Source organism: Eschrichtius robustus, chromosome 1 (assembly GCF_028021215.1).
Source record: "Eschrichtius robustus isolate mEscRob2 chromosome 1, mEscRob2.pri, whole genome shotgun sequence".
Taxonomy (NCBI): Eukaryota; Metazoa; Chordata; class Mammalia; order Artiodactyla; family Eschrichtiidae; genus Eschrichtius; species Eschrichtius robustus.
This window is the reverse complement of record NC_090824.1, coordinates 193,241,227-193,250,256: the sequence shown is the minus strand read 5'-3', so window position 1 is coordinate 193,250,256 and position 9,030 is coordinate 193,241,227.

The following is a 9,030-nucleotide window of genomic DNA, read 5'->3' as shown; positions in this document are numbered from 1 at the left end:
GGGCAGTGCAAGAAAATGAGCACATCCGGCATCCTCAGAGGAACGCATCCAGAAATGGGAGGACACCTGCTTCCGCCCCACCGCACGAGAGGACACAGAGGGCGTGGTGCTCTGATGTTCCTTCCTTCATTTTAACAGGAGGATTGGCTCTGAGAGGGGCTAGGGCTCAGGTGTCAATTCGGGAAGTGGGTCGGCACCACTGCTTCTTCATCACTCACTCATTCGCTCGTTTGTTTATTGGTGATGGATGGTCACTGAGAGCCTGCCCTGCGCCAGGCACTGTTCTAGGTGGTCGGAACCCCCGGACTCTCCCCTGACTCAGCCACTGGCCTTGGAGAAAGTGACTGCGTGTTTGGGACCCACAAAACGCCGTACCATTTGGGGTCCAGACCTATCTAGGAGAGCCCCCGCTCACGTCTCCCCCTCCCTCTCAGCCACCTTCAAGGTCAGGAGGAGTGTCTGGGCTGCCAGGGCTTCGGGGGTGGTGCCCAGTACCCCCTTGTCAGGGCCGGGGCTGGGCTGACTGTCCCCAGATCCTCGGTTCCAGCCAGAATCATTCAACTTCTGTTTTATTTGTTAACAATTTGCAAGACTTTATTGTGCAAAGAGTTTTACGTTTTGTTTTTAAGATTGAAAACCCGTTATTCTACTTACCTTCAGATTTGGAAGGAGGCTTGCACGTGACTTTTCTAACCCTGAGGCAAAGTCTAATCATGGCAACTCACTTACCTTGTTTCTTTTTTTAAATTTTACTTACTTATTTTCTTTAAATTGAAGTGTAGTCGATTTACAATGTGTTAGTTTCAGGTGCACAGCCCAGTGATTCAGTTTTATATATATATATTCTTCAGATCCTTTTCCCTAATAGATTATTACAAAATATTGAGTTCCCTGTACTACACAGTAGGTCCTTGTTGGTTATCTATTTCATATATAGTAGTGTGTATATGTTACTCCCAAACTCCTAATTTCACTTCCCTTGTTTTTGCCTCACTTATCTGGGGAATCAGGAAGGGATCATAATAACTGGTAATAGCTTCCATAGCTATCCCTTTATGTTTTCAAAATAATTTTATATACAATATGTCATTAGATTTACATTTCCTCTCTCTCACGGTTGTGGTGGTCACAATGGACAAAACAAGGACTGCATTTTCTGGAAGAAAGAAGGAAGGGTGCAGAGCACCTCTAAGTGGATGGCTTCTCTGTAATGACAGAGTCAGCTGCAAAGACATATTTTTTCTATAGCACTATCACATTAGTTAAAAAAGTCTGTATGCATTTGGGTCTTCAACATATGAATAATTAAGCAGGATAATCAAATAAATATTGCAACAATCTCCCCGTCCCTTCTTCCTTTCCACATGGGCACTTGGATGGTCCATGCTGTTGACGTGGCTGACACATCTGTTTACCACTGAGAAATAAACTGCTTTTCTAACCCAAAGGGACAACCAAACAGTGTCCACTCTTACAAAAAGATGTAAAATATATACTTTGATTAAAAGAAATTGTCAACCAGGGGACATAGTGGGCTTTTCTCCTGACTGCAGCCAGTAGCCCTCAAGCAAAGGTTGAGACCATGAGAAATTAAAAGTGGTCCACAAACAATTTAGCCCCAAGCCTCACAGCACTTCGTGACACAGTGTTCTGAAGGTATGTTTTGTACAGAAGCGAAACTTTTTTGATGCATCTGAGTTCCATGGAGATTTATTTCCTCTATTTTAAAGAATATTTTTGCTTGCTAATTTAAAAATTATTATGATGTCGTTCAGATATAAAAAAAGATTGATATCATGTATCTGTGGTTAACGTATGAAGGATAAGGCATAACCACATACTGATCATCCAGTTTAAGAAATTACAAGAATTTTATGATCGTATTCCTCGCCTTTAGCCCCCAGGGATAAATGCTATTCGATTTTTATGTTCATCCTTCCCTCACTTTTTATTATCGTTTTACTACGTAAGTATAAATCTTTAGACTAGATGGCTTCGTTTTTGTGTTTTTGACCATTAATGAATAGTATCCTGCTGTTTTTCTTCTTCTGTGACTAACTTTTTGGTGTTCCATGTTTCACAGATGCATTCTTAGAAAAATCTATTAGTATATGTGACTGTATTGGTTAATTTTTAAAATCTTTTCTAAAATTGAAGTATAGTTGATTTACAATTTTGTGTTAATTTCTGCTGTACAGCAAAGTGACTCAGTTATACATACATATACATTCTTTTTTATATTCTGTTCCATTATGATTTATCATAGGATATTGAATACAGTTCCCTGGGCTATACAGTAGCACCTTGTTGTTCATCCATTCTATACATAATAGTTTGCATCTGCTAATCCCAAACTCCCAATTCATCCCTCCCCTCCCCCTCCCCTTGGCAACCACAAGTCTGTTCTCTGTGTCTGTGAATCTGTTTCTGTTTCGTAGATAAGTTCATTTGTGTCAGATTTCAGATTCCAAATATAAGTGATATCATATGGTGTTTGTCTTTCTCTTTCTGACTTACTTCACATAGTATGATAATCTCTAGGTGCATCCATGTTGTTGCAAATGGCACAATTTCATTCTTTTTTATGGCTGAGTAGTGTTCCATTGTGGTATATATACCGCATCATCTCTAGACTATTTATATCATCTAATCAATATAAATGTTATGTAAATAGTTGCCAGTGCCCAGCAAATTCAAACTTTGCTTTTGGAACTTTCTGGAATTTTAATTTTTCAAATATTTTTGATCTGCAGTTTGTTGAATCCACAGATGTGGAACCCGTGGATACAGAGGGCCAAATTTATTCAGTCTTCCCATCTATGAAATAGCATATCTCTTCATTTACTTGGATTTTCTTTAATTTTTCTCAACAGAGTTTTTCAGTTTTCAGTGTATTTCACTTCCCAACTGTTTGTTGTATATATATAGAAATGGAATTGATTTTTGTTGTTGATCTTATATTTTGCAACCTTATAAATTCCCTTATGAGTTCTAGTAGGTTTTTGGTGTATTCTTTAGAAGTAGATCATGTGTTTGTGAAAAAATCAGTTTTCTTTCTTTTTTCCCAACTTAGTCCCTTTTTTCCTTGCCTTATTATACTGGCTAGGCACAATATTGAATAGAAGTGGTGAGGATGGACATTCTTGCTTTATTCCTAAATGAACATATTCCTTCTTTCATAACTATATATGATGCTAGCTGTAAATTTTTAGTAGATGCACTTTATCAAGTTGAAGGCATTTTCTTCTAGTCACAATTGGCAGAAAGTTTTTTTTTTTTTTATCATGAATAGGTGTTGAATTTTGTCAAATGCTTATTCTGCATTAATTTGAGGTGATCACATGGCTTTTCTTTTTAAACTTGTTACATTGATTACCAATCTTGAATTCCTGGGATGTATCTCACCTGTTCATGATGTATTATCCTTATATACTGATGGATTTTGTTTGCTAAAATTTTGTTAAGGATTCTTGCAACTATGTTGTGTTAGTTTCCTGTTGCAGCTGTAACAAGTCACCATACATTTCATGGCTTAAAACACAAATTTATCTTCTTACAGTTCTGGAGGTCAGAAGTCCAAAAGCCATTTCACTGGGGTAAAGTCAGGGTGTTGGCGGGGCTGGTTCCTTTTGGAGCCTCTGAAGGGAGAACCCATTTCCTTGATTTTTTCAGCTTCTTGTGGCCCCTTCCTCCATCTTCAAAGCATCACTCTGATCTCTGCTTCTGTCATCACGTCGCCATGTTCTCTAATTCTGACTTCTCCTGCCTGCATCGCTCTTATAAGGACGATTGTGATTGCATCGGGCCAACTGGATAATCTGGGATAATCTTGCACCTCAAGATCCTTCATTTAATCACATCTGCAAAGTCCTTTTTCCCATGTGAGGTAACATTCAAGGTTCTGGGGATTAGGACATGGACATATTTGGTAGGGGGACATTATTCTGCCTACCACATATATTCATGAGAGTATCTAGTTATATTTGGGAGGAAAGTTTTATATAATTTTGGTATCATGGTAATGCTGACCTCATAAATTAGTTGAGAAGTGCTCTCTCTTCTTCTGTTTTCTGTAAGTGTGTGGGTTGATCTGGTATAATTTCTTCTTTTAGCTCTTTGTAGAATTTATCAGGGAAGCCGTGTACTCCTCAGCATATTCTTTCCCAAACCTCTTCTAAGTCAGACCCTCTTGTTAAGCTTTCTGAAACACCCTATACCTTTTCCTTGGAGCACTCAACACAATTTATAATGATATATGTGTCTGTGTGATTACTTGGTTCATGTCTGTCTCTCTACCAGGGTATAAGCAGGGCAGACGCCTGTCTCTTTCACTGCTGAGTTCCCAGAATCTACCACTGAACTTGGCACATGCTAGTTACTCAATACATAGTTTTTGAATGAATGAATGAATGATTGAATGCATTCCTGTTCCATGAGACTTCACTGTAGTCTTGTATTCCCTCTCCCTGCTTTTTTTTAAAAAATAAGGATGCTTACTTTTATTTATTTATTTTAATAGTTGTCAATGACTTTTTCTACTTTATTGAGGTATAATTGACAAAATTGTAAGCATTTTTGGATTAAGCTAGCTCATGCTGGTTTCTCTTCCTAGTAACTGAAACTGTCTTAGAAATGGTCAGGTGAAGGCTAGTACTTTGTGGAAGAGTGAGGCTGATTTCCAGGTTAAGTCTAGATAATGAGAAAGCTCCAGGAGCCTGAGGATGGTGGAAAAATACAGTGGTAGGAAGAAGCCAAGTGTTAGGGGCTGAAGGTTTGTGTCCCCCCAGAATCCATATGTCAAAGCCCTACCCTCCAAATGTGATGGTATTTGGAGATGGCACCTTTGGGAGGTGATTAGGGTGAGACGAAGTCATGAGGGTGGGACCCCTGATGGGTGAGCGTTGAGGAAAGGCCACGTGAGGATGTGGTGGCTGTCCACAAGCCAGTGAAGGAGCCCTCACCAAGAACTGAATCTGCTGGTACCTTGATCTTGGATTTCCCAGCCTCCAGCTGTGAGAAATAAAGGGCTGTTGTTTAAGCCACACAGGCTGTGGTCTTTGTTATGGTTGCCCAGGGCTGACTAAGACAGCAAGTCATATGCTGTCTACTCCGTTTACTCCACTCGAGCCTGCCCAGTCCAGTGTCCACCCTGCAGCTGCTCTGCTGGGCATGCAGATGACAAGGCCAATGAAAGGATGCCTCCCATGAAGGAGTGGACCTGCAGCAAGCAGTCCGCAGCTTGACTTCCTTTAGACAGTCCCGCCTCTTCAACTTTGCTTCTGTAGGTCCCTGCATGCTGCACTCCCTCACCCTAACTTTTCTCCTTCCTTCCCAAAGACACAGGTGCACACATACACAGACCCACAAGTGAAAACCCACGCACGTCTCCAACCTCGCAAACACACCGTCAAACACAGTAAATCGCGTGGTCATGAAGGAAGTCTCCTTCATTTATATCACCTAAATTTATTCAAATATGAAGAAAGGAGAATCTTTTACTTAGAAATAAGAAGAAATAAGAACTTTTACTTCCAACTTAATGTTTCCTTTGTGGAAATTTGTAGATATCCCAGACATGGCTCTAACCACGTCTGACTTAGAGGGATTCATAGGATGACTTCAGTCTAAGTAGAATGTGTCCACGGTGCCTGCAGCCAGACTTGCCTGATTGATCGCTGTTGCTCTGAGATCAGTCATCAACTACCAAATCTTGAAAATTTGCATGGCATCAAAAAATCTCTGGAGAAGAAAGTCAAAGAAAATAAATGTGTCCTTGGATGGCCTTTGCTCACTCAATCGGACAAGTGTAGATTATGTTGTTTGAAATACTTTCCAGTCTGCTAAGAAGTGTTCCCACGTGGAGCCTGTGAAGGGAATCAAGCCCTCGTATTTTTAGACAACGCTCTGCTGTGTTTGAAATGCCATAGATTTGAAATGAAAGGTTATGACGTCATCTGATCCACTGTGCCACGACAAGCTTCTTTCTTTCAAGTCCATCATTCAGCCTGCAGTGTTTGGATCTTTTACTGCCTGCAATTGCTTACACATAGCAAATTTGCACAATGCCAGGGTCAGATTCAATTCATCTTTACATCTGCAGTACCCAGCTTGCTAAAGGTGCCTTGTAGATGCTTTATCCACGTTTGCTGAATGGAATTAAACTGATATTTCATGTAAAGCCAAGTCTTGGGCATATTGAATATTTTCTAGAGTGCTTATCGAATTAACATTTTTTATCTGCAGTATATGAAGCACTGGTTTCTTATTTTTTGATACTTTTTTGATATGCACATAAAAACACATTCATCCATCTTCACAAATAAGATAAAACACTAAATTTTTTTTTTAATTTAAAAAATTGTCTTATTCTTATTTTTGGGTGCGTTGGGTCTTTGTTGTGGCATGCAGGCTCTTCGTTGTGGCGCATGGGCTTCTCTCTAGTTGTGGCGCGTGGGCTCCAGAGTGCGTGGGCTCAGTAGTCGTGGTGCGTGGGCTTAGTTGCCCTGCAGCATGTGGGATCTTAGTTCCCCGACCAGTGATCGAACCCACGTCCCCTGCATTGCAAGGCGGATTCTTTACCACTGGACCACCAGGGAAGTCCATAAAATTTTTTTTAAAAAAGAAGTAAACTATTATGAAATTCTACCAGCAAAAAAAATAAAACACATGATACGGTGGAATGCTTAATAACAGACCTCGTGCTGATTCACGAAAAAAATAGAATCAACTCTATTTTAAAAATAGACTCTGTACGGACTCTGTAAAACGGACTCTGTCTTGTCTCATTTTTTTTCTGAAAGCAAGTCTTAATAGACACCATAGGCAAACAAACAAAAAAGACTAATGAGAAACTGAAAACTACTGAACTTATAAAATGCTCTTTGTAATATAATATGAACAAATCTTACACAGGAATTAGAAAAGATATAATGGGCTCCTCATAAAAGGAAAGATTGAAATAACCAAGGGATTTTAATTTTGTGCCTCACATGCTCAGAATTTTATCCACGGGAAAAAAAGATATTTCTTTCAAAAATAAATACATAAATGTGTGCCACATACAGAGTATTTTTAAAGAAATGCTATGGGCAATGCCTGCATTTAGGTACTATGATTCTTGAAGACTAATCTTTAATAGGCTTGTTGAAAGATGACTTCTGTGCCCAAGTTGTTACTTAGCATATTTATTCCTCTCTGGAAACTGTGAAAGAAGAGGTGGAAATCTTTATTAGGCCACACTGAAGAAGGCATATGGTAAAATTACAGATTGCAAAAGCACATAGGCAATCTCCCGGAGCTATTCCACGTTGCTCTAAAATCTTCCTTGGTGTGAGAAGACATACAGATGGCCACCAGGCACATGAAAAGATGCTCAACATTGCTAATTATTAGAGAAATGCAAATCAAAACTATAGTGAGGTACCACCTCACACCAGTCAGAATGGCCATGATTAAAAAGTCTACATATAACAAATGCTAGAGAGGGTGTGGAGAAAAAGGAAGCCCTCCTACAGGGTTGGCGGGAACGTAAGTTGGTGCAGGCACTGTGGAAAACAGTATGGAGGTTCCTCAGAAAACTGAAAATAGAACTACCATATGATCCAGCAATACCACTCCTGGGCATATATCCAGACAAAACTAAAATTCAAAACAATATATGCACCCCTATGATCATAGCAGCACTATTCACAATAGCCAAGACATGGCATGGAAACAACCAAATGTCCATTGACAGATGAATGGATAAAGAAGATGTGGTACATATATGCAATGGAATACTACTCAGCCATAAAAAAAATGAAATAATGCCATTTGCAGCAACATGAATGCAACTAGAGATTATCATACTAAGTGAAGTAAGTCAACGAGAGAAAGACAAATACCATATGGTATCACTTATATGTGGAATCTAAAGTATGACACAAATGAACTTATCTATGCAGCAGAAACAGAACTGCAGACATAGAGAACACACTTACGGTTGCCAAGGGGGAGGGGGCTGAGGGAGGGATGGAGTGGGAGGTTGGGGTTAGCAGATGTAAGCTGTTATATATATTAATAGAATGGGTAAACACTGTATAGCACAGGGAACTATATTCAATATCCTATGATAAACCATAATGGAAAAGAATATAAAAAAAGTATATATATACGTATAACTTTGCTGTACAGCAGTAACTGACACAACATTGTAAATCAACTGTACTTCAATAAAACTAAATTAAATAAATAAATAAATCCTTGGTATAACAACACCTTCCTTGGTGTTGTTAGAAAATGGTGCCATTAGTTTTAGAGAGAATTTCTTTCTCTGCATCAACAGCTGCATCAGAGCCCCTGTAGGACACAACACAGAGGCCGCAAGATCCATTGCCTCACCCCTCTCCTGGAATCTCTGAACTCTTTGTTCATTGAAACTCTGCTGGTTCAGTCTGAACGTCAGCCTTTTCACTCTTGCTCTGATGCCGTTTGAAACTTTTGTTGATCTCTGATCCTGTCCTTGGTTTTAGTTAACAGTGCTTGGGAAATCCCGATCCCTAAATCATTATCTCATTTCCTAACTAATCTGAGGTCACACTGATTATTCTGCCGTCATCTTGTTTTTCTTTACAATAAGAAATGTGAAGGGAGGAAATGCCTCAGGGCATCGCCACTGCAGGGCTGGCTTTATAGGCCATACTCCCCATGCATTTTTTAATGCCATTTTGTTTGCCATCTTGACACTCTTAATACTTCCTGGGCAAGGGGCCCGCATCCTCATTTTGCACTGAGCTCTTCAAATTATAGAGCTGGTCCTGTGGCCGCTGCTCTGGTCTGTTTCTCAGACAAGCAGAAAGCTGGAATTGGATGAAGTTGTACGAAATACTAAAAAAGACTGCCTCGATGTGTCTGAGAACACAGTGTGGATTTTTGCTGTGTTTGTTCATATTTGTTGAACGTAGCATCTCCAGGGAATCCAGATTCTTCCTGGAAAATGGTAGTGGGGGTCTCTCTAGCTGCGGGCTGTTATTCCTTAAGCTGTCCCTGAAG